Below are 22,270 nucleotides of genomic sequence, written 5' to 3' on the forward strand. Positions count from 1 at the left end.
TTGGAGGGGCTAACTGTAAGTATACCGTAATCCTTGTGTTGTTGTTCTGTTGTTGTTTCCCATTCCCCACCTTGGGATTGAACCTCCCTTGGGTATTCACTGATCGGATGATATTCATATTTGTCCAATCCGGGAATTATCGTCTCCCCATACATTGGTGTTAGTGGGCACTCATTGTTTCTTTGTGCTTTAAAAGTATCAGTGTCATATAGATCAGCCAATGGTGTTACTGTGACAACGTTATACATTTCACCAAATGGTGTGATTATGTTAGATTTCTGAATAGGGGTTGATAATTCTAACCCTATATCTATACCATCCGAGGTTTGAGTGGTGTTGGAGGTATTGTGGTGCTCATCATTTGTGGTAATGGCACCTGACCCAGCTGTAGGGGCATACTGCCCAAGGCTCCTGATGATATTGGCACCTGTCCCAAATGTTGGGGCATGGTGCCTGCTCCTAAAAAAGGCTTAGTATTCAGACCAGGTTGTGGCATAAGGGTTGGTATATTGGACGCAGGAGCTGGTGCCCTTGCAGAAATAGCTCCCATCTGCCTTTGTGGTAGTGGTGGTTGAGTTGTAGACATATTGGTATAAAAAGAGGTAGAACCAGAGGCTGAATTGGCCTGTGGTCCCCATGTTGTATTTGTGGAATGTGAATTTGAATGATTTGCTGTTTTACGATAGGGCTGTTTATTTGCTCTTGAATTATTGTAACTAGTTTTGTTTTTCCTTTTTGTTCCTGTGTTTGATTGCTTGAATCCGAATGGTATTCAGATCCTGATGCTTCAGACTCAGAGACCTGTTTATATTGTCTATATTGAGTGGTTCTAGTTTGAGTGTTCCTTTCTTTATATGTATAGACTTTGTCCGCAGTAAAATCGGTGTAATCTCTTACGTATTTACTATGTTTACGTTCCTTTAATTCGTTTTTGTAGTTATCCAGATTTTTTTGTAGCGTCTGTTCTAGATTGGTATATTCTGGATTATTGGCTAATGCCTGTATCTGTTTGATTTCTGAGTCCAATTGACCACTGATCTTTTGTAAATAACCTTTCTCGTATTCTAGCAAATAATTGATAAGTCTGAGCGAATTCTCAGTTTTAATATGTTCCCATCCACGTAAGAACTCTTCGTCCTCTCTATGTGCGTTGGGGACGAGGGTAGATCTTCTATATACAAGTTTCTGCTGTGAGTAGGTGTCCAAACTTTGCACTTCCCACCACGATCTAATGTATGATTTGTAAGTCTTATTTAATGTTTTGAATGCTTGGAAGATGTCAACCTGATTTAGAGGCAAGTTACTGACAGAGAATACATGTGTCGCTTCAGTGGTAAAAGTATCAGCGTTCATGGGCTGTGACAGAAACCCTGACATAACGGGTTAATGGGGAAAAGTGGGATGTACCCACTAGTAGAAAGACAACAACAAAATTCCCCAGGGATTCCAGGGCAAATTATATGTGACAACAACCTTTAGGGGTCGCCCCCCAAGGGGTTAACCCTAAACTAGAAACCCCCCTTAAAACTAAATTTTATTAAGTCATTTAAAATATATGAGCTCCGGTGTAGTGATCTAAAAGCACAGCTAGTAGTTGCTTAAATCGTATGTTAGCACCCTATAACTTCTTGGGTAATGATATTGTGCTTTTATAGCACTAATGTGCGGATGCCACTATATAGATAGAGAAGCACTGTAAGCTGCTAGTTAAAATATGAATAGCCCTCCGCTGCCCGACGTTTCGTTGGATGAACCAACTTTATCAAGGTACAGAGGCTAATGGCCGTTTGTTTGGTCCACTCTCCCTTTTATACCCTCTGTTGGTGATGTCAAAATCATTACATCATTATGCGCCGATTGTTCGGCCTATCTGAGCTCAAGTGACGTGACTGACCAATCCAGTCATGTCACGTCATTATATGTTGATCTCATCCCAACCAATCAACATTCTTCATACCCCGTCACTCGCACTGCGTATATATGATGCTGTCACGATTCGGCTGGCTGGAGGTGGATCCTCTGTGCCAGAGAGGGATTGGTGTGGACCGGTTCTAAGTTGCTACTGGTATTCACCAGAGCCCGCCGCAAAGCGGGATGGTCTTGCAGCGGCGGTAGCAACCAGGTCGTATCCACCAGCAACGGCTCAACCTCTCTGACTGCTGAAGATAGGCGCGGTACAAGGGAGTAGATAAGAGCAAGGTCGGACGTAGCAGAAGGTCAGGGCAGGCAGCAAGGATCGTAGTCAGGGGCAACGGCAGGAGGTCTGGAACACAGGCTAGGAACACACAAGGAAACGCTTTCACTGGCACAATGGCAACAAGATCCGGCGAGGGAGTGCAGGGGAAGTGAGGTATAAGTAGGGAGTGCACAGGTGAACACACTGATTAAGCCTGCTGCGCCAATCAGTGGCGCAGTGGCCCTTTAAATTGCAGAGACCCGGCGCGCGCACGCCCTAAGGAGCGGGGCCGCGCGTGCCGGGACAAGACAGACGGGGAACGAGTCAGGTACGGGAGCCGGGATGCGCATCGCGAGCGGGCGCCTCCCGCATCGCGAATCGCATCCCGGCTGAGAGGGATATTGCAGCGCACCCGGTCAGCAGGTCTGACCGGGGCGCTGCAAATGCGAGGATGCTGCGAGCGCTCCGGGGAGGAGCGGGGACCCGGAGCGCTCGGCGTAACAGATGCGCGGCGCATGTCTCCGCACTTAGCAAACATCTATCACAATTATAGGTAACTGCGCATGTCCGTTCCACGATGATCTGCCGCTCGCGCATGTCTCCGCACTTAGTGATGATCAATCGCAATTGCAAGCAACTGCGCATGTCCATTCTATGGCGATCCGGCGTTCGCGCATGTCAGTGGACTTAGATTCAATGTTAGATATTACTAGTGACTGCGCCTGCGTCCAACTCAAGATGTCCCTATGGTGGATTCTGTGCATGTCTGCGGGCTTAATTATGTCACAACCATAATGGTAATTGTAAGCTGCATTTAGTTGTACTCACTATTCTACTAGTAACTTACGTATACTGAATATATATGAATATAGACCCATTATATCACCGCAAATAGTGAATTCAGAAAGTACAACACATGTTTGTAGAGTTCATTGTTTTAATATTTGTGAACTTTATTGTTCTAATGAATATTATTCTATATGTGTGAACTTGGTAGTGACGGGGGTCATGGTGGTGAAAGGTATTGATGATAAATTCTGGATTTAAGTATACAGATATAGATAGTAGATCGATTTCTGAAAGAAAGCCAAAACTTAACATCTAGATTCTTAAACAGGGGATACACAATCAAATATATGAGAAAGGCCTTCAACAGAGCACAACGTAGTGATCAGAATAGGTTACTAGGACCGAACAACAGTAACTCTACATCTAAGGAATCAGCCACCAGAATGATAGGAACTTATGATGCCTACACTCCTCAGATCAACCAAATATTACTAAGACACTGGCATATCCTATTATCTGATCCGGATCTGAAGGGAAAAGTTGGACCCAGACCTAATATCACATACAGAAGGGGGGCCAATTTACGTGAACTTTTGGTTCACAGTCACTTTGATGAGAAAATAGACACCCCACAGACATGGTTACCCAACCCGCCAGCAGGTTCGTATCCCTGAGGCCACTGCACAATTTGCAGTTCCTTTCCTAAAACTAAGGAATTTATCAATCCATATGATAATAGATCCTACAAGATCTTTGACTTCATAAATTGCAGCAGTAAAAACGCATTATACATAGCCTGCTGCACATGTCCCAAAATATATGTGGGTAAAACAACCCAAGAAGTCAGACGTAGGATTGGTAAACATCTCAGCACTATTAGAACCAATGCTGATACACCACTGGCCAAACACATTAGGACCTTGCATAACAATAGGACTAACCAGATTAAGTTCTGGGGATTACGACAAATTAAGATGGGAACAAGAAAAGGGGATGTAAATAGGGTATTACTCAGAGAAGAGGCCAAGTGGATATACAAGTTGAGAACAAGAAGTCCAGATGGACTGAATGAAGGCTTCTCTTTCACAGCGTTCTTGGAGAATTCATAATATTATGATTTATCACTCTTTAACCCCTTAAGGACTGAGCCCTTTTTCACCTTAAGGACTCGGCCATTTTTTGCAAATCTGACCACTGTCACTTTAAACATTAATAACTCTGGAATGCTTTTAGTTATCATTCTGATTCACAGACTGTTTTTTCGTGACATATTCTACTTTAACGTAGTGGTAACATTTTTTGGTAACTTGCATCCTTTCTTGGTGAAAAATCCCAAAATTTGATGAAAAATTTGAAAATTTTGCATTTTTCTAACTTTGAAGCTCTCTGCTTGTAAGGAAAATGGATATTCCAAATAATTTTTTTTATTCACATATACAATATGTCTACTTTATATTTGCATCATAAAATTGATGAGTTTTTACTTTTGGAAGACACCAGAGGGCTTCAAAGTTCCGCAGCAATTTTCCAATTTTTCACAAAATTTTGAAACTCGCTTTTTTTCAGGGACCAGTTCAGGTTTGAAGTGGATTTGAAGGGTCTTCATATTAGAAATACCCCATAAATGACCCCATTATAAAAACTGCACCCCCGAAAGTATTCAAAATGACATTCAGTAAGCGTTTTAACCCTTTACGGGTTTCACAGGAATAGCAGCAAAGTGAAGGAGAAAATTCACAATCTTCATTTTTTACACTCGCATGTTCTTGTAGACCCAATTTTTGAATTTTTGCAAGGGGTAAAAAGTAGAAAATTTTTACTTGTATTTGAAACCCAATTTCTCTGGAGTAAGCACATACCTCATATGTCTATGTAAAGTGTTCGGCGGGCGCAGTAGAGGGCTCAGAAGGGAAGGAGCGTCAAATGGTTTTTGGGGGGCATGTCTCCTTTAGGAAGCCCCTATGGAGCCAGAACAGCAAAAAACCCACATGGCATACCATTTTGGAAACTAGACCCCTCGGGGAACGTTTCAAGGGGTAATGTGAACCTTAATACCCCACAGGTGATTCACGACTTTTGCATATGTAAAAAAAAAAAAAAAATTTTTTACCTAAAATGCTTGGTTTCCCTAAAGTTTTACATTTTTAAAAAGGGTAATAGCAGAAAATACCCCCCAAAATTTGAAGCCCAATTTCTCCCGATTCAGAAAACACCCCATATGGGGGTGAAAAGTGCTCTGCTGGCGCACTACAGGTCTCAGAAGAGAAGGAGTCACATTTGGCTTTTTTGAAGGAAATTTAGCTCTGGGGGCATGCCGCATTTAGGAAGCCCCTATGGTGCCAGGACAGCAAAAAAAAAACACATGGCATACCATTTTGGAAACTAGACCCCTCAGGGAACGTAACAAGGGGTAAAGTGAACCATAATACCCTACAGGTGTTTCACGACTTTTGCATATGTAAAAAAAAATAAAAAAATGTACCTAAAATGCTTGGTTTCCCAAAAAATTTACATTTATACAAAGGGTTAAAGCAGAAAATACCCCCCAAAATTTGAAGCCCAATTTCTCCCGATTCAGAAAACACCCCATATGGGGGTGAAAAGTGCTCTGCTGGCGCACTACAGGTCTCAGAAGAGAAGGAGTCACATTTGGCTTTTTGAAAGCAAATTTTGCTCTGGGGGCATGCCGCATTTAGGAAGCCCCTATGGTGCCAGGACCGCAAAAAAAGCCCACATGGCATACCATTTTGGAAACTAGAGCCCTCGGGGAATGTAACAAGGGGTTAAGTGAACCTTAATACCCCACAGGCGTTTCACGACTATTGCATATGTAAAAAAAATAAAAATTTTTTACCTAAAATGCTTCTTTTCCCAAAAACTTTACATTTTTAAAAAGGGTAAAAGCAGAAAATACCCCCCAAAATTTGAAGCCCAATTTCTCCCGAGTACGGCGATACCCCATATGTGACCCTTAACTGTTGCCTTGAAATACGACAGGGCTCCAAAGTGAGAGCGCCATGCGCATTTGATGCCTAAATTAGGGATTGCATAGGGGTGGACATAGGGGCATTCTACGTCAGTGATTCCCAAACAGGGTGCCTCCAGCTGTTGCAAAACTCCCAGCATGCCTGGACAGTCAACGGCTGTCCGACAATACTGGGAGTTGTTGTTTTGCAACAGCTGGAGGCTCCGTTTTGGAAACAGTGGCGTACCAGACGCTTTAATTTTTATTGGGGAGGGGAGGGGGGCTGTGTAGGGTTATGTGTATATGTAGTGTTTTTTTTACTTTTTATTTTATTTTTTGTGTTAGTGTAGTGTAGTGTTTTTAGGGTACAGTCGCACGGGCGGGGGTTCACAGTAGTTTCTCGCTGGCAGTTTGAGCTGTTGCAGAAAATTTGCTGCAGCTCAAACTTGCAGCCCGATACTTACTGTAAGCCTCCGCCCATGTGAGTGTACCCTGTACATTCACATTGGGGGGGACATCCAGCTGATGCAAAATATCATACGCATGCGCTGACAGACTGTACATGCTGAGAGTTTTAGTTTTGCAACAGCTATAGGCACACTGGTTATGTATCACGGAATTTGTGACCTTACTTAGTGTTTCAAAACCAGTGTGCCTCCAGCTGTTGCAAAACTACAACTCCCAGCATGTACGGTGTATGGTGTAAGGTGACTGCTGGGAGTTGTAGTTTGCAACAGCTGGAGGCACACCGGTCGTGAAACACTGAGTTAGGTAAAAAAAAAAACTCTAAGTTTCACAACCAGTGTGCCTTCAGCTGTTGCAAAACTACAACTCTCAGCAGTCACCGACAGCCAACGGGCATGCTGGGAGTTGTAGTTATGCAACCAGCAGATGCACCACTACAACTCCCAGCATGCACTTTAGCTGTTTGTGCAAGCTGGGAGTTGTAGTTATACAACAGCTGAAGGTACACTTTTCCATAGAAAAAATGTGCCTGCAGCTGTTGCAAAACCATAAGTCCCAGCATGCCCATAAGGGAATGCTGGGAGTTGTGGTGGTCTGCCTCCTGCTGTTGCATAACTACAGCTCCCAGCATGCCCTTTTTGCATGCTGGGAGCTGTTGCTAAGCAACAGCAGGAGGCTGTAACTCACCTCCTGCTGCTGCTTCATCACAGGACTGTCCCTCGCCGCCGTCGCTCCTGGGGCCCCGATCCCAACATTGACGGCGGGGATCGGGGTCCCCATCACCCGGGGTCGTCTTCCCACACCCGCTCACGTCCTCCAGAAGAGGGGCGGAGCGGTTGCGGGAGTGACACCCGCAGCAGGCGCCCTGATTGGTCGACGACGAATTACCTGCCGACGAATCAGGGCGATCGTGAGGTGGCACCAGTGTCACCTCACCCCTGCAGGCTCTGGCTGTTCGGGGCCGTCAGAGACGGCCCCGAACAGCCAGTAATTCCGGGTCACCGGGTCACTGGAGACCCGATTGACCCGGAATCGCCGCAGATCGCTGGACTGAATTGTCCAGCGATCTGCGGCGATCGCCGACATGGGGGGGCATAATGACCCCCCTGGGCGATATGCCGGGATGCCTGCTGAACAATTTCAGCAGGCATCCGGCTCCGGTCCCCAACCGGCTAGCGGTGGGGACCGGAATTCCCACGGGCGTATGGATACGCCCTGCGTCCTTAAGGACTCGGGATGCAGGGCGTATCCATACGCCCTGCGTCCTTAAGAGGTTAAAAATAAAATAGCTTTAGAAAATTGAGCACTGGATAGTTAACCCTCTCCCCTTTTACTCTGTGTTGTCAAACAAAATGATCACACGATTTTAACCTGTATCATATTTTGACTCTCTTCTCCCAATCACATTCTGGATTTAGAAACCAAAAAGCTTAACAAGGATATGAATACATCTTATATACATTCATCAATGGGAACATTATGAACAGACAGAGACCCCTTAGCACCACATACTATCATGGACATTGGGTATATGATACAGTTTAATTGAGTTATACCCACCTGGAGCCATGGGTTATGGGTTGGTAGTTAATTGGGCCAATCTGGATCCTGGGCCCCATTTTTGGAGATTAGCTAGTAATTAGATAGAATATAGATAGATAGAAAACAGTCCACAGCACCCCTCCAAATAATCACTATACTATGACGTCTACAGTCATAGGAACAATATTATTAGCATTTCCACCTTATATACATGGCGTCCTCTAACATTATCAATATCTACTGTCCATGGATGCATTAGGTGACATCCAGTAACATCAACACCTACTATCTATATCTATATACTTAAATCCAGAATTTATCATCAATACCTTTCACCACCATGACCCCCGTCACTACCAAGTTCACACATATAGAATAATATTCATTAGAACAATAAAGTTCACAAATATTAAAACAATGAACTCTACAAACATGTGTTGTACTTACTGAATTCACTATTTGCGGTGATATAATGGGTCTATATTCATATATATTCAGTATACGTAAGTTACTAGTAGAATAGTGAGTACAACTAAATGCAGCTTACAATTACCATTATGGTTGTGACATAATTAAGCCCGCAGACATGAACAGAATCCACCATAGGGACATCTTGAGTTGGACGCAGGCGCAGTCACTAGTAATATCTAACATTGAATCTAAGTCCACTGACATGCGCGAACGCCGGATCGCCGTAGAATGGACATGCGCAGTTGCTTACAATTGCGATTGATCATCTCTAAGTGCGGAGACATGCGCGAGCGGCAGATCATCGTGGAACAGACATGCGCAGTTACCTATAATTGTGATAGATGATTGCTAAGTGCGGAGACATGCGCCGCGCATCATATATACGCAGTGCGAGTGACGGGGTATGAAGAATGTTGATTGGTTGGGATGAGATCAACACATAATGACGTGACATGACCGGATTGGTCAGTCACGTCACTTGAGCTCAGATAGGCCGAACAATCGGCGCATAATGATGTAATGATTTTGACATCACCAACAGAGGGTATAAAAGGGAGAGTGGACCAAACGAATGGCCATTAGCCTCTGTGCCTTGATAAAGTTGGTTCATCCAACGAAACGTCGGGCAGCGGAGGGCTATTCATATTTTAACAAGCAGCTTACAGTGCTTCTCTATCTATATAGTGGCATCCGCAGATTAGTGCTATAAAAGCACAATATCATTACCCAAGAAGTTATAGGGTGCTAACATATGATTTAAGCAACTACTAGCTGTGCTTTTAGATCACTACACCGGAGCTCATATATTTTAAATGACTTAATAAAATTTAGTTTTAAGGGGGGTTTCTAGTTTAGGGTTAACCCCTTGGGGGGCGACCCCTAAAGGTTGTTGTCACATATAATTTGCCCTGGAATCCCTGGGGAATTTTGTTGTTGTATCTCTTCTTACAGATCCAATGGAAAGGAAGGCAGATTTGCTATGCAAAAAATCCTATCTTGCTGCCGTGGCCTCTGCGAGGGTGCCACTGCTTCGGTCCCAGTAGCCAGGGCACAGGATATCAAGGATGGAGTATCTTGAGAAGATTTGGTGAGTGATATCCCTGGCATGAAAATCGCTGCTGATTTTCTGTGTGATGCCCCACTGGATATGTTTAAGTTTTTATCAAGAGCAATGGCCTTGTCTAATGCCACAAGAAGATCCTTATGAATCAAACAATGGTCAGAAGATATCCAAATGCCATTTCGTGTCTCTACCCTTTGATCCTTCATCCTTGTTCGGATGACTGATATCCCTGGCATGAAAATCGCTGCTGATTTTCTGTGTGATGCCCCACTGGATATGTTTAAGTTTTCATCAAGAGCAATGGTCTTGTCTAATGCCACAAGAAAATCCTTATGAATCAAACAATGGTCAGAAGATATCCAAATGCCATTTCGTGTCTCTATCCTTTGATCCTTCATCCTTGTTCGGAACCCAGCTCAAAGGTATCCTGAAAGATCTTAATGAAGACAAATGTGCTTCTTTTCCGCACCAGAAGAAGCAGCAAGTTACATATAGTTAGTACGGCCAAAAAAAGACATATGTCCATCAAGTTCAACCAGGGAATTGAAGGGTAGGGGTGTGGTGCGATATTGGGGAAGGGATGGGATTTTATATTTCTTCATAAGCATTAATGTTATTTTGTTCCAGGAATGTATCTAATCCTGTTTTAAAGCTGTAAATTTTTCCTGCTGTGACCAGTTCCTGAGGTAGACTGTTCCATAAGTGCACAGTTCTCATGGTAAAGAAGGCGTGCCACCCCTTGAGACTAAACTTTTTCTTATCCAGACTGGTGAAAGTCAGGCCTTTCAGGAAAAATCAAGAATTCTCCCAAAAAACAAAGTTCCTTTCTTCAGTCAGACAGAAAAAGGAACTTCAGGAGTGGTCAGCAAACATTTTCTTAAAAGAAAAAGCAAGACTCCTCCAAGGATTCAGGATTATGATGCCATCATTAAAAACGCACCAGTTGGAGCGTCCTGGCTGCGGTTCCGCCGAGGTGCAGCATGTGGCGCTGCAATAAAGTGGAGAAAAAAAAGTTTGCGGCGGGGTAGTGCTGCCGGAGCGGACCGCATGTGTCCAGGTACCTGGCAGGCTTGTCTGACGCGGGGAGTCGTGTCCCACATGGGCCTCCCCACTCCGGCGGTGTCACGTGACACACGTGTCAGTGGGTATAGCAGATTTGTGCTGCAGTTCCGCCTCTGGTGGGTAGGTGGCGCTGCAGTACAAATTAATAAAAAAATTAAAAAAAACGTTGCACCAATCACATGTATCGTTCTATGGGGGGGGGGGGAGTTCAGGCAGGGGTTGCAGATACAATGTGGGATAAGGGTTTGTCGCAGTGGGTTGGGACAGATATACACGGGGGGGTTAGGTTGAGGTCAGGCAAGTCAGCTATCGGCTTGTTGTAGGCAGATTGTGCACGCAAGTAGTCAGGTAGCTAAGAACAACGTTTCTCCTCTCCCTCCCAGATTGGGTGGTCTGTATACGGTTGGTGGTCATTTCATTCCTGTTTTTCTTTTTCACAAAACTACACCGGTGGCTACGGTCAGTACCAATCAGATATCGTTCTGTTTTATTCCTCATCTTGCACGGTCACAGCGGCCATACCGTGCAGTCACTTGTAGCATCCATGCCGCACGTTGCTACACGGCCTACGCTCATATCTTCGCTCCACACGTAACACATACACGGTAACTACTCATTGCACCCTGCTTTCGCGACACATGGCAGTTTCCATACTGCACGTAGGTCACGGTGCGCGTAGGCACTCACAACGTTTCATATCGTGCAGTCACTCATAGCGTTTCATGCAGTCGTTCACAACGGTCATACCATACACAAAAATAATAAATAAATAAATAAAAATGAGTATATAGTACGTACATGCGTGGTAGCTTATATGCAGAAGTTGCAGTTACAGTGTCGCATACAGTACACAAGGTCATAGTAGCATGCAGTAGGTTACAGGGTTAGGCATAGCACATACGCTTGTTGCGATTTGCAGTGGGTACATTGTAGTATCGTATACAGTACATACGCTCACAGGGTTACATTGCAGTGGGTAGTTAGTATCGTATACAGTCCATGTGCTCATAGTCTCGTTGCAGTGGGTATAGTTAGTTGTACACCAGTATACATGCTATAGTGTCATTGGTAGGGGTCACAGTCATAAGTGCCATATACAGTAATATGCTCATAGGGTCGCATGCAGTAGGTATAGTTAGGGTAGTTCGCAGTACATATGCGCAGTGTTATATGCAGTGGGTACAGTCACACCGGTATGGTATACAGTGCATTCGCTCATAGTGCAACAAGCGGTAGGCACAGTTAGGTGGCACAGTGCTTATGCTCAGTGTCATATGCAGCAGGTTCAGTTAGTGTTTTTGCTACAGCACGTATACTCATAGTGTCATATGCAGAACCCACAGTTAGTGTTGCATACAGTACATGTGCCCATAGTCTCTCACGCAGCAGGTACAGTTACTGTTGTGTATAGTGCATACGCTCGTTGTGTCACACGCTCCGTGTACAGACATGGGGTCATACAATCAGACCTTGAGCACTGTTCGTGTGCTTGTCGTGGTCATATTGCACTCACGTGTGCCGTCCTTCCATACATACGCGGGTTACTATCCAGAACATATGCTCATAACTATTGTTGTATCTAGCTTCATACTGTCTTACCATACACATAGCTCGCACTGTTCATGTGCTCATTGTGTTATATGCAATGTGTACAGACAGTGTTAAACACTTAGGCCTTGAGCACTGTTCGCGTGCTTGTCGTGGTCATATTGCACTTACGTGTGCCGTCCTTTCCATACATACATGGGTTACTATACAGAACATATGCTCATAACTGATGTTGTATCTAGCTTCATACTGTCTCACCATACACATAGCTCGCACTGTTCATGCGCTCATTGTGTTATATGCAATGTGTAAAGACAGTGTTAAACACTCAGGCCTTGAGCACTGTTCGTGTGCTTGTCGTGGTCATATTGCACTTACGTGTGCCGTCCTTTCCATACATACATGGGTTACTATCCAGAACATATGCTCATAACTGTTGTGGTATCTAGCTTCATACAGTCTTACCATACACATAGCTCGCACTGTTCATACGCTCATTGTGTTACATGCAAGGTGCACATACAGTGTTAAAAAACTCAGGCCTTGAGCACTGTTCATGTGCTTGTCGTATTTATATTGCACTTTCGTGTGCCGTCCTTTCCATACATACATGGGTTACTATCCAGAACATAGGCTCATAACTGTTGTTGTATCTAGCTTCATACTGTCTTACCATACACATAGTTCGCACTGTTCATACGCTCATTGTGTTACATGCAAGGTGTACATACAGTGCTAAAAAACTCAGGCCTTGAGCACTGTTCGTGTGCTTGTCGTGGTTATATTGTACTTTCGTGTGCTCTGCGGGCGAACTACAATGCTCAGAAGAAAAGGAGTCACATTTGGCTTTTGGAAAGCAAATTTGTTGAAATGGCTTTTGGGGGGCCCCTATGGTGCCAGAACAGCAAAAAAAAAATAAAAAATAAACACATGGCATACTATTTTGGAAACTACACCCCTCAAGGAACATAACAAGGGGTACAAGGGAGCCTTAACACCTCAGGTGTTTGAAAACTTTTTGTTAAAGTTGGATGTGTAAATGAAAACATCTTTTACAAGGGGTAATAGGAGTAAATTACCCCCAAAATTTGTAACCCCTGGGTATGGAAATACCCCATGTGTTTATGTCAAGTGCTCTGCTGGTGCACTACAATGCTCAGAAGAGATGGAGCGCCATTGAGCTTTTGGAAAGATAATTTTTTTGGTATGGAAGTCAGGGGCCATGTGCATTTACAAAGCCCCCCGTGGTGCCAGAACAGTGGACCCCCCCCCCACATGTGACCCCATTTTGGAAACTACACCCCTCACAGATTTTAAAAAGGAGTGCTCACTGCAATTATATTTTTAATTTTCACGGACCACTGTTCCAAAAATCTGTCAGCACTTGTGGGGCGTAAATGCGGGGGGGGGGGGGGGGGGGGGTCCACTGTTCTGGCACTATGGAATTTTGGCCTTCAATTCTGGACAAATTTTCTCTTCAAAAGCCCAATGGCGCTACCTCTCTTCTGAGCATTGTAGTTCACCCGCAGAGAACTTTACATCCACATATGGGGTATGTTCTTACTCAGAAGAAATGGAGTTACAGATTTTGGGGGGGCTTTTTTTCCTTTTACCGCTTGTGAAAATAAAAAGTACTGCACAGTTTAGAGACCACTGCACAGTGATCTCCAAACTGTGGCCTTCCAGATGTTGCACAACTACAAGTCCCAGCATGCCCAAACAGCAAACAGCTGTCTTGGAATGCTGGGAGTTGTAGTTTTGCAACATCTGGAGGGCTACACTTTAGAGACCACATTATAGTGTTCTCAGACTGTACCCCTCCAGATGTTGCTAAGCAACTCACCGGCTTCTGTAGGATCTAGGGAGCCGCATCGCCGTCCTCTTCTGCCGCCGATCACAGCCTGCTGTCGCATCCGATGGGTAAGTGGACCTTCGGCATCAGCCCTCCTCGGTTTCTCTGTTCTTCCCCGACTATTGTGGGTGGGCAGAACGGGGAAACTGGAAGTTAACCCCCCTCCCCCAATCTGCTATGGGTCGTCGCCTCTATACGACCAATAGCAGGGATAGGAGGGATGGCACACCTGCCACCTCACTCCTATCCCTTCAAGGGGATCGTGGGTGTCTTGGACACCATAGACCCGTACGGTCACCATAGACCCGTATGACCTGGGATCGGTGCAAATCGCCAGTGTGAGTTCACCGGCGATTTGCGGTGATTGCCGACATGGGGGGGTCTGATGACCCCCCTGGGCATTTGCGTGGGCTGCCTGCTGTTTGATATCAGCAGTCACCCCGGTTCGGTCCCGCCGTCTTTAAGTACCAGGGAGCCAGGACGTATGTGTATGTCCTTGGTCCTTAAGTGGTTAAGTTAGGTAAAGCTCCAATATTTTCTTTTTTCAGCACTATGGTCAGACAGAAAGGACATTCAAAAAGAAAAGAAATGTGGAGTATACAGTGGCTGATAAGTACTGGAAGGATTAAGGGGTCAGGCGAGACCGATCCACTTGCATAGCCTCCTCGGCGGGAGGCACAGGGGTGGATTGCAAAGGATACTGTGAGAGAGGTGCTCCGAGCGGTGTGGCACATGGCAGGGCCTTCCCAGGCAGGAGACCACGGCAGAGTCTAGAGTCCCCATCAAATTTGTCCGGCAGGGACAAGCAGGGGTTAGGAGCGGCCGGTCGCTGCGGAGGAGTTGCAGGAGCCGGCGGAGGAGATGGTTGTTGCTGTTGCAGCTGCTGTGTCTGTGACTGAAGTTGCTGTATCTGCGGCAGCAGCTGCTGTATCTGTGACTGAAGTTGCTGTGTCACGGTGGTCAAGTATGCCAGCTGGTGATTTCGTTGGGTGATCATTAGGGATTGCTGGGCAATCACCGTAGAAATGTCGGCAAGACTTGACAGCGGCACCTCAGCGGAATCCATGGCCGGATCTACTGTCACAGTTCGGCAGGCAGGAGGTGGATCCTCTGTGTCAGAGAGGGATTGGCGTGGACCGTGTCGGTGGACCGGTTCTAAGTTGCTACTGGTTTTCACCAGAGCCCGCCGCAAAGTGGGATGGTCTTGCAGCGGCGGTAGCAACCAGGTGGTATCCACCGGCAACGGCTCAACCTCTCTGACTGCTGAGATAGGCATGGTACAAGGGATAAGGCAAGAGCAAGGTCGGACGTAGCAGAAGGTCAGGGCAGGCAGCAAGGATCGTAGTCAGGGGCAACGGCAGGAGGTCTGGAACACAGGCTAGGAACACTCAAGGAAAGGCTTTCTCTGGCACAAGGGCAACAAGATCCGGCCAGGGAGTGCAGGGGAAGTGAGGTATATGTAGGGAGTGCACAGGTGGAAACTAATCAAGGTGATTGGGCCAGGCACCATCATTGGTGCACTGGCCCTTTAAATTGCAGAGACCCGGCGCGCGCGCTCCCTAAGGAGCGGGGCCACGCGCACAGGGACAACACAGACGGGGACCGGGTCAGGTACGGGGACCGAGATGCGCATCGCGAGCGGGCGCGTCCCGCATCGCGAATCGCATCCCGGCTGGGAGCAATATCACAGCGCACCCGGTCAGCAGGTCTGACCGGAGCGCTGCGAATTAAAGAACGCTGCGAGCGCTTCGGGGAGGAGCGGAGACCCGGAGCGCTCAGCGCAACACCAATGGGGTACATTCTTTCTGAAAGAACCCTAGATTAGTTGTTTCTACCGGTAAGTCCGCCTCAAATTGTTCATGCTCAGATACTCAGAAAATTTATAGAGGTTAATGTCTCTCAACGACCTCGCTAGGTCGATCTCGAAGGTAACTGGGTTGAATTTCTTCACCAGTCCATAACTTAGACCCTTGGATAGGAGAGTATCAATGGCTGAATCGAGAGTCTCTGATGTGAGATTTATGACGTTGGACTCTGTTACCATGTGTGACCCTTCTAGACTGTAGTTTTTCTCTTCTTTGGATCTTTTAGATTTCTCTGGTCTACCTCTTCTTGTATGTTTATTTTTTCTAAAGGGACTGATCCATTTGTGTTTCCTGGATGTTGTTCTTGTTGTTTCTTGTGGGGTTTATTCACATTACTCATATTTTCAGTGCGCTTGTTGCTAAGTTGTTGCGATGGTCTCCTATGTTGATAGGTAGGTTCTGGTTGCATTATGAGGTGCGTTCTTTTTTTGATGCCACTGAAATTCTCTTTCTTGATCATAATCTGTTTTATCTCGCAAGAATTTCTCTTGCTTCTTATTTTTAACTTCTTCTTGTAATGCAGTCAGTTTCAATTGCAGATTAGAATAGAATGAACGTTTCTGTTGCTCTTTTAGTGTATTCACTCTTCACTTTTATCAGGTCCTCATTGATTTTATGTTCTATTCGGCTTCTAGATAGAACAATATGAAGTAATTTCATGGAATGCTCGTGATGAGCTAGTTTCCAGATGTTGATAAAGACTGGATCATCATTAAATTGCGCCGGGACTTTGTAAGCTCTAAGTCCTCTTGGTGACCTTTCACATTGGACGTACGACTGCAGCGAGTTGATCGTCCAGAAGATATTAATCTCCTTCTCGGAAAGGTTCGTTATGCAGTGTTCAAGGGACTTCACATCTATGAGTTTGATGTAGTCCTTGATGTTACATTCCAGGAAATACCCCCGGATCCTCTCTCCCAGTGAGTAACAGGTTTTCCAGTTCAGTCAGCATCCCGTCCGATTCAGTGTCCATATTTTATGTCATGGTTTCTGCCATGTTAGCGTGCTCTGAATAAAAAGAGAAACATATTGGATCAATCAGACAGCAGCAGCAGGCCCTCTTGGCCTTAACGAAAAGGTAGATTATGCGCCTTGTTTTTAATATATCTGGTTTTTTAACTTGCACAGTTTTATAACAATTTTCTATTGTTAGTGCTAACTTCTACTGACGTACTTACAAAATGGCGATGATTAGCCAATGACGAGACTCTAACGAGGACTCGTCAGGTACGACAGGTCGGGAGGGCGGTCCAGAGCTATTGCGATTGTCTGCTCACCTGTATAAGAAGCAGCACAGAGTTGCAGGTAGTTATGGCCGGATGAAGCTCGTGTAACGAGTGAAACAGAATCTGTCGCCAACTACTTACCCCCTCTGCACCGTTCCCTCTCCCCGACTGCTTTTCATGCTGTGAGTATATTTCAATAAAGAAGCCGATTTTAGAGAAGAACGGTGAGTGCCGATTATTTCTATTCCTTCACTGCACTGAAGATTTGAACTTTGCTATTCTATCAGAGCACCACCATACCTCTATGGATTTTCCTAGTTAAGTGTCCGTCCAATGGTCCGGTATAACCAGTCATAGCAGTGCCGAATATTGCATCTTAGTTTTGTCTACTTGATCGTGAGATTCCTTTGTATTCAGAGCATGCTAAAATGGCAGAAACCACGCCACAAAATATGGACATGGAATCGGACGGGATGCTGACTGAACTGGAAAATCGGTTAGTCACTGGGAGAGAGGATCCGGGGGGGGGTATTTCCTGGAATGTAACATCAAGGACGACATTAAACTCATAGATGTGAAGTCCCTTGAACATATCTTATCCCTTGAATATCTTCTGGACGAGCAACTCGCTGCAGTCGTACGTCCAATGTGAAAGGTCACCAAGAGGACTTAGAGCTTACAAAGTCCCGGCGCAATTTAATGATGATCCAGTCTTTATCAACATCTGGAAACTAGCTCATCACGAGCATTCCATGAAATTACTTCATATTGTTCTAACTAGAAGCCGAATAGAACATGATAAAATTAATGAGGACCTGATAAAAGTGAAGAGTGAATATACTAAAAGAGCAACAGACGAACAGAAACGTTGATTCTATTCTAAACTGCAATTGAAACTAACTGCATTACAGGAAGAAGTTAAAAATAAGAAGCAAGAGAAATTCTTGCGAGATAAAACAGATTATGATCAAGAAAGAGAATTTCAGTGGCATCAAAAAAAAGAACGCACCTCAAAATGCAACCAGAACCTATCAATATAGGAGACCATCACAACATCTTACCAAGAAGCACACTGAAAATATGAGTGATGTGAATAAACACCACAAGAAACAACAAGAACAACATCCAGGAAACACAAATGGATCAGTCCCTTTAGAAAAAATAAACATACAAGAAGAGGTAGACCAGAGAAATCTAAAAGATCCAAAGAAGAGAAAAACTACAGTCTAGAAGGGTCACACATGGTAGCAGAGTCCAATGTCATAAATCTCACAACAGAGACTCTCGATTCAGCCATTGATACTCTCCTATCCAAGGTCTAAGTTATGGACTGGTAGAGAAATTCAACCCAGTTACCTTCAAGATCGACCTAGCGAGGTCGTTGGGAGACATTAACCTCTATAAATTTTTCCTAAATAAAAAAGTATCTGAGCATGAACAATGTGAGACTTACCGGTAGAAACAACTAATCTAGGGTTCTTTCCGAAAGAATGTACCCCATTGGAAACGGAGTGTTTAGAGATGTTAGCAAATTAATTTAGTGAACCAGATAGAGTCGGAGTCTTCTCGTTTTTCAAAAGGTAAGAGATCCAGGTTTAACCCCCTGGTTTTTCCAGGGAGTAGCCTGGACCTGTTCCAAAATGCAGTAATGCAAGATGTTAAATCTATAATATATAAAGAAGCTCCACTGAATTTATCAGCAGCTGAAACTACAGCACTTAACACTTTAAGAAATAGAGACGATTTACAAGTGGTTCGGGCAGATAAAGGAGGGGCAGTTGTCGTAATGTATAAGACTATGTATGTAGCTGAAGCCGAAAGGCAACTTTGAGATACTGCCACTTATACTCCATTGAAATCCGATCCCACCAGTAAAATCCTCTCTAAACTAACATCTTTTCTTCATACAGTAGTAGAGAAAGGTATTCTGTCTAAAAAGAAGGCAGAGCATCTCATCCCAGAAACACCCAAGCCCGCTACCTGGTACCATTTACCAAAGGTTCATAAAGGACAGATCCTGCCCCCGGGGCGACCCATCGTCACCGAACACCTCTCACATTATCTAGAATGGCTCTTGAGCCCAATGTTGAAGGTAATACCTACATATATAAAGGATATGTTACATCTCTTACAAATGATGGCAGAGTTGAACTGAGAACAAGAATGGAGGTTATGTTCAATTGATGTGGTCAGCCTGTACACCCATATCCCACACGATACGGGTGTACAGGCTGTAAAAGAGGGGCTGAGAAGGTCCAATAAATCTTATGAGTTTATAGGATTTGTCATTGATGCACTTTACTTTGTACTTACGAATAGTACATTCATGTTTGGAGATCAATGGTATAAGCAGTACACCCGGACCCCGTTGTCCTGCACTTACGCAAATCTCTTTTTGGCTGAATTCGAGAGACAATATATATATATATATATACATCTACGAATCCATTTATCGGGCATTTAAAATGTTATGCCCGTTACGTGGATGATATATTGATAGCTTGGGCAGGGACAGAGTTACAGTTTGATAACTTTGTTAGACATCTTAATGTAGTGAACAAAATGAACCTTGCTTTTACATCACATTTTGGAGGTCTATCTATTGAGTTTCTGGATGTTAAATTGTCAGTTAACAATAACAGGATACTGAGCGAGGGTTATAGAAAGGAGATGGCCAGGAACACCCTTCTTCATTATTTCAGCTCTCATCCAGCATCAGTGAAGAAGGGTGTCCCCTATGGGCAATTTATTCGCCTTAAACATAATAATGCATCAGAAGATGCATTCAATAAACAAGCAGATGATCTACAACAGAGACTCATAGAGAGACGGTACCCAGTACCACTAATAAAAGAAAGTAGAAAAAGAGCAACTGAGATGCAAAGAGTTAATCTATTGAAAAATAAAAATAAGAATAAGAACTACTTACCTGAGCAGAGACGTTTCACCTTCACATTTCAGAATACTCCCCTAAATAAAACTATAGATCAGGCAATAAGACGAAATTGCCACATAATAGAAAGTGATGCAGAACTAAAAGAAGTTGCAAGTAAGAAGCCACTAATTTCATACAGGAAAAACAAAACTATAGGTGATGTCCTTAAGAAACAAGAAAAGGCGAAGAAATATGCAGAAAGTACATGGCTAGAGAAATTTACCCCGAAAGGGAATTATGCATGCAAGTCATGTAGTTTCTGCAAATACAACACCGAGCTAAAAGCTATGAGACTGGGTGCAATTACGCACACAGTGTCAGAGTTAATTACGTGCAGAACTAAATTTGTCGTATATATTGTATATTGCCCATGTGGGTTCTATTATATTGGGAAAACGATAAGACAGCTTTGCGCTCTGATTAGGGAACACCTATATTCCTTCCGTACTTTAAAAGGAGCGCCCCGTTTTATTGCCCATATGATGGAAACCCACAGGGGACAAGTATATCACCTAAAATTTTCCGGGATAGAAAGAGTCAAGCCCAGACCGGGGATTAGTTTAGATCAATACCTATTACAAAGAGAAACATAGTGGATCATTCAGACAGCAGCAGCAAGCCCTCTTGGCCTTAACGAAAAGGTAGATTATGCGCCTTGTTTTTAAAATATCTGTTTTTTTAACTTGCACAGTTTTATAACAAGATTCTATTGTTAGTGCTAACTTCTACTGACGTACTTACAAAATGGAGATGGTTAGCCAATGACGAGACTCTAAGGGTGCATTCACACGGAGTAATTCAAGAGAAATTTACTCAAGTAATTCCTCTTGAATTCTCCGCTACAAACTAATGCACATCTCCTCTGCCCATTGACTTTAATGTTATTTCTGCTGGCCTGTTCACACTGCGGAAATTCTGCTAGAAGAATTCCGACGCTTAATTCCGTTCCGCTTGAAGAAAGAACATGTTCATTCTTCAAGCGGAATCCGCTAGCAGAAATCAATTGAAGTCAATGGTAAAAAAAAACTCCACCCGACATCGTTTTTGCGCGGAATTTGCGCGCAAAGCGCGGGCAATTTGCACAGAATTTGCGAGCAATTTGCACGGAAATGGTTGAAAAACCCTTCACTTCTTTCTCCCCCATGTCCGCGCGCAATTCTGCGTTCAATTCCTTGCAAATTGCGCACGAATTTCCCGCGAAATAAAAAATATTTTTTCCGCCCGTAAATTTTTCAGCGTGAATTACTCTTCATTTACTCCGTGCGAACGCACCCTTACGAGGACTCGTCAGGTACGACAGGTCGGGAGGGCGGTCCAGAGCTATGGCGATTGGCCGCTCACCTGTATAAGAAGCAGCACAGAGTTCCAGGTAGTTATGGCCGGATGAAGCTCGTGTAACGAGTGAAACAGAATCTGTCGCCAACTACTTACCCCCCCCTGCACCGATCCCTCTCCCCGACTGCATTTCATGTTGTGAGTATATTTCAATAAAGAAGCCGATTTTAGAGAAGACCGGTGAGTGCCGATTATTTCTATTCCTTCACTGCACTGAAGATTTGAACTTTGCTATTCAATCAGAGCACCACCATATCTCTATGGATTTTCCTAGTTAAGTGTCTGTCCAATGGTCCGGTATAGCCAGTCATAGCAGTGCCCAATATTGCATCTTAGTTTTGTCTATAAGATACAAATCTGTTTAACATTCTGGCACTAGTTAATAAAAATAAAAAAAAGTTTTCCACCGGAGTACCCCTTTAAGCTTTTCATAGATAAAAAAAAAATGCCTACAGGGACAAATAGCAAAAAAATTAAAAATAAATAATCACTAAGCATCCATTAATCAATTAACTGACAGATACCATATAGCTTCAGCTCTTATGTTCAAGGAATCTATGTTTATTTGGCTGTAGTGATGATGTGCCTGCATGTAGGAGACCACTACAGATAATCACTGGCCTCAGTGGTCTTGTGCTGTAACATAATGGTAGTATACGATTGTCAATGACAATATGATTAAGTACTTTTATGTTCCACTTTAGTTTTGATAGCGTGGTTTACAGATTTTAGGGAGCAGTGTGCATTGGGACCTAGTACAGCAAAATTAACTGCAGTATACTAAGTGTGCTGATATTTTTCTACTTGGGTACATAGACCTTGTCCAATGCTATAAGAACAGTAAAACAGACAATATCCCCTAATCTGGAATAAATACTAATTGTCCTAAAGGGTAGTAATAGAACTTATTCTGTCTTATTCTATTGCCTAATTCTGCTTTGAAGCCAAGAAATCACGCTTACATGTCCTGCTTTAT

General features: G+C 44.1%; 1 protein-coding gene across 8 annotated transcripts in view; it reads right to left on the minus strand.

Annotated features, from left to right (window-relative positions):
* Positions 1-22,270, minus strand: part of SEMA6B (semaphorin 6B) — a 974,413-nt gene that overhangs the window by 292,035 nt on the left and 660,108 nt on the right. The window lies entirely within an intron of this gene.

The sequence above is a fragment of the Hyla sarda genome, chromosome 1 (genome assembly GCF_029499605.1).
Source record: "Hyla sarda isolate aHylSar1 chromosome 1, aHylSar1.hap1, whole genome shotgun sequence".
Taxonomy (NCBI): domain Eukaryota; kingdom Metazoa; phylum Chordata; class Amphibia; order Anura; family Hylidae; genus Hyla; species Hyla sarda.